The sequence below is a fragment of the Otolemur garnettii genome, unplaced genomic scaffold (assembly GCF_000181295.1).
Source record: "Otolemur garnettii isolate 467f Iridium unplaced genomic scaffold, OtoGar3 scaffold00238, whole genome shotgun sequence".
NCBI classification, from domain to species: domain Eukaryota; kingdom Metazoa; phylum Chordata; class Mammalia; order Primates; family Galagidae; genus Otolemur; species Otolemur garnettii.
In genome coordinates this window covers 1,440,830-1,445,722 of record NW_003852633.1, presented here as the reverse complement: position 1 = coordinate 1,445,722, position 4,893 = coordinate 1,440,830, and the positions used below count along the sequence as shown (strand labels likewise).

The 4,893-nt window shown below is 41.1% G+C and overlaps 1 non-coding gene across 1 annotated transcript; it reads left to right on the top strand.

Annotated features, from left to right (window-relative positions):
* The first annotated feature begins 1,510 nt into the window (after positions 1-1,510).
* On the top strand, positions 1,511-1,675 carry LOC111722353. Its single transcript, XR_002771181.1, has one exon. It is a non-coding gene; the product is annotated as a small nucleolar RNA SNORA29 (small nucleolar RNA).
* Positions 1,676-4,893: the final 3,218 nt, after the last annotated feature.

Below are 4,893 nucleotides of genomic sequence, written 5' to 3'. Positions count from 1 at the left end.
CCCACTTTGGTTTGTCCACGATTTGGTGACATCTACAGACTTGCTGCTGAGATGCAAGGACAGGCTTCTGAGATTTCCAAAGTTGAGAGGGGTCCCTCTTTCAGACAAGAGTCAACGAACGGCTTGAGAACTGGAGTGCCCACCGCGCCAAAGTGATCTGCACATTCAGTGCAATCCCTGTCCAAATTCCAATGGTAGTTTTCAGTAAAAAAAGAAAAAAATCCTAAAATTTTGCATAGACCCACAAAAAGCAAAAACAAACAAACAAACAAACAAAAAGGATAGACAAAGCAACCCGTGAACAAAAAGAATAGTGCTGGAAGCGCCACCCACTTAATTGTTACATATATTACCAAGATTTAGTATTCAAAACAGGCTATGTGGGTCTGGCATGAAAACAGACACACTGACCAATGGAAAAAAATAGAAAGCCCAGACGTGAACTCAGGCTTTTATGGACGATTAATTTTTGACAAAGGCATTACAAACATGCAATGGGGGAAAAAAGACCGTCTCTTCAATAAATAGTGTCGGGGAAACTAGATATGCACCTGCAGAAAAGACAAATTAGAAACACGTAGAAAACTCAACTCAAAATGAACTACAGACTTAAATGTAAGAACCAAAACTGTAAAACTATTGGAAGAAAACAGGGGAAAAGCTCCAGGACATGGGTCTGGGCAATGATTAAGCAAAAAGAGAGGAGTAAGATTGCGTCAAACTAAACAGCTCTTGCACAACAAAGGAAAGATTAACAGAGTGAAGAGACAATTTAGGGATAGAGAAAAAAATATTCCCAAATCATGCATTTGATGAAGGCTAACTATCCACAATATGTAAGTAACTCAAGGAAAAAAAAATAATCCAAATAAAAAATGGGCAAAGGACCTCAACAGACCTATTACAAAAGTAAGACATAGAAATGGCAAGTGGGTATATAAAAAAGTCTAAATACCACTAATTATCAGGAAAATGCAAATTAAAACTGCAATGAGGTTTCATTTTATACATATTAAGATAGGCTTTATCAAAAAAATGAAATGTGAGAGTTGGTGAGAGTGCGGAGAATGGGGGAACCCTTGCACACTGCTGATGGGAATATAAATAAGTACAGACATCATGGAAGACAGTGTGGAGTTCCTCAAAATATTAAAAATAGAACTACCATATGGCTCAGCAATCCTGCTAATGGGTATATATTTAAAGAAAATAAAGTCATTATATTGAAGAGATATCTGCCTTCCTGTGTTCACACTCCAATGTATGAAATCAAACTAAGGGTCCATCTTGACAAGAGTGGATTAAGGAAATCTGATATATTTGTATGTATATACACACACACACAACCACACAAACACATACTTGAATACTAGCCAGCATTAAAAAAGGAGGAGATTCTGTCATTAGCAAAAGCATAGAGGGACCTGTGGACATAATATGAAGGGAAATAAGCCCAGCACAGAATAGCTTATCATCTCATTTATATCTAATATCTACAAAAGTCAAACTCCTTCCCCTTTTATCACTTTTTATCTTAGTAATAGACTTCAGTGGTTAGATGCTTATGGGATAGATTAAAATTGTCATGATCTGAAAAGGGAGGTTTTATTTACTTATTTATTTGTTTGTTTGTTTTGGTATTCTTATTCTATATGCAGTGGCTGGACAGAAATTTATTACCTATGAAATTTTGACACCATGTTTTATTAAAGGAAAATTTTGGAGTAGTGAGTTTATAAATAAAAAATAAATAAGTATTTTTTTTTTCCATTCCTGAGGAAAAAAAAAGTATTTTTAAAATAAAGTCAAACTCAGAAATAGAGAGTAGAATAGTGGTTACTGGAGGTTGGGGCAATGCTGGCTTTGTGGAATGAGGAGATGTCGACATCAAAGGGTACAAAGATTCAGTTAGACAGAAAGAGTATGTTGTTAAGATCTACCACACAGGGTAGTGACTATAGTTAACAAAAATGTATCATATATTTCAAGATTGTTGAGAGAGTAAATTTCAAATGTCTCTCCCACAAAAAGAATTAATGCGAAAGGTGATAAATATGTTAATTAGCTAGATTCAATCATCATGTAATGGTAAATGTGTATCCAATATCATATTTTAATCCATAAATATATGCATTTATTCTCTGTCAATTAAAAATACAAAATAAATTTAGAAAATAAATAATTGGAATAAATATGAAGCTGAAATTGGCATGAATTGAGCTTTGGGAGAGACGCCTTCCTTCAGGGTGTTTCAGAAAAGGAGGCTGAATCTGAGTTACTTTTGCTCAGATTTGAGAAATAATGGCAATGTTTCATCTCGCGTGCATCACTGATCCCTGATTTCCATTCAAAGGAAGTGTTTTGCTGGCATCTCCCTCCATGATATTGTAACCATTTCACGAACTGTCACTACAGTGACAGGATATTATTTTGCAGCACAAAATGTGCAGTTTCTCTGCTCCTAACAGTTCTAGCTACATCTAATTCTAAGGTGTCATGGTTTGGAATGAGCTGAGGAGTCCCCATAGCAAATGTCCAGTAAGAAGAAACCTGGATGGTCTGCAGGTTTGTGATGAACCCATGTGGAGAATTTCCCACGAGACTGTGCAGGGGAAGGAAGGCTTGGTGAAGTCTGACTAAAGAGAACTAACAATCCCGGATGTAGACATATGAGCTTTATGCTTGGTCAGCCACATTCCTCCTTTCGGGCTTCTAATCCTCAGAATCCCTTTCCTGCCACAGGGAGGGAATATGACCTTGAGATATGGCTTCAGATATGTGTGCATGTTTGATATGGCTGTTTTCTGAGAATTGTTGGCCAGGCCAGCATTGCCATAAGCTTGTAACAAATGTCTCAAGGGGATGCAGGGTATTAAGGCACTACCTCTTCCTCTAGAATTCCCATGGTGCCTGTTTACTCCATGTGGCTCTGGGTGCACAGCGGACCCTTTGGGCATGTGGTTCGGGGGACCTGTTCTCCATGTCAACACCTCCCTGGATCTTGCCCTGGGCTGCCTTGCCATTCTGGGTCGAGGGGCTCCTTGCCCAAAGCTCCATGTGTCTGCACTGATGATAGGAATTGTCATCTCCTATTGTAACTGTCATCTCTCCCCTGGTGACCACACTTCAGAGAGAACCTGGAGAAGCCCACCATAAATGACACCTCTGGTTTGGTTATCAAAGAACTAGTTAGAAACTAAAGGGAAAAGGAGGAGCCAGTCTACCCAGAATGGTAAGGCGCCCAGAGCAGGATTGGGGGATGTTGACAAGGAGAACAGGTTCTTTAAACAGATCAGATCTAAACCTGGGATTGATGCAGATTATTGGACCTCCACCCCAAACCAAGTGAATCAGAAAAGCCAGGGGCAAGGCCAAGTGAGCTGTTTCCCCAAGCTCACATGATGGTTCTGATGTATTATTTGTGCCCCTGAACTAGGTTATGGGGGCATCAAAACTTCAGGAAGAAGCAAATAAAAGCACAGCACTCTGAGGCTTTCTTGAGACATGCTGTTATTTAATACAGGCACGAGTGGGGGGGTGTCTCTGTTTCCGTTCAAAGCTAGGTTTTGCCCCCCAGCAGGTCCTGTGGTGCTCATGGCTGTGCTTATTAGAGATGTAAAGAGGCCAGACAAAGAGGGAAACCAGATTTGGTCTTTTGTTGTTTTTTTTCCTCATTGCCATTATCTCCCTGCCTAACCATTCATTCCTCTCGATCTGTGTAGATGGTGAACTGTTTTATGCACAGTATTGTCACTGCTCAGTCTTGCTGCATTTTCATGAAAATGTCAAGAGTCCACTGAACTCCTAAATCATTTCATAACCCTTGATGGGATAGGATCTATGTGGTAACAAACAAATCTCCATATCAGGTGGGCTTATCCGAGTAAAATTTTCTTTAATTAATCATATGATGATTGATACTGGTCAGGCATTGTAGCCATTCCTTCTGGTATTCTGAGCTTCTAGGGCCACCGCAGCAAGGGAGAGTGTCGGAGGAAGCACGCCAGCTGCTGATGGCTTCTGGAAGTGACACATGTCATTTCTGCTCATGGTCCGTTGCTCAGAGCTCAGGGCATAGTTCCATCACTGGGGAGTAGGTTGAGGGAGTGAAAAGTAACAGCTGCTGGGCCCACATTGTGGCATGGCCTGTGCATCAAAAACCTTTTTATTTTTGATGAAAGCCCCGAAATTGAAAGGTTTATGCAGCAGCCGTAGCAGCAGCAATAAACTAACACCACTACTTATCTATCATCTCTGAGGGGACTGAGGATTCTGAGGCATATTTGTAATTTGGTCCAGAGTGCTCAGATCCTTTGAAATTGGGCTTTCTGCAGAAATGATGCTGGTAATTCTGTAGTGTCATTCATTTTCTGAGAACAGAGTCAGAGGCAGGCAATTGAGAGGGGAAAGGAAGAAACTGGTAGCCTCTTGTCCTGGCCTCGGTGGTGCTCCAGGGTCTCACTGGAGGCCCCGCTTTGCTTCTGTCTTTCCTCTTGGTTGCACTGTGCAGGGATAAACTGAGAAGAGAGGAGAGACGCAGGGAGGGCACAGCCTTGGCTTCCTCTCTCAGGCTTGGGCTCATCCCTTAGGTTTTTTCCCTATCACTACAGAGAGAAAACAAGCATGGGTTTTAGGGGACTACATTCAGATCACTGGCCTCCTGTCCACACAGATGCAGCAAGTGATGTTTTCAGTAGGCTGGTGTGGATCTGCAGGGAACGTGATCTCACAGAGGGAGAGAGTAGAATAAGGGTTACCAGAGTGGCTGGAGTGGTTGGGAGGGGAAGTTGGGGAGATGCTGTTCAAAGGCTATACAAATACAATTAGGAAGGAGGAATAAGCTCAAGAGATCTTTTGTATAGCATGGTCACTATAGATAATGACAATATAGTA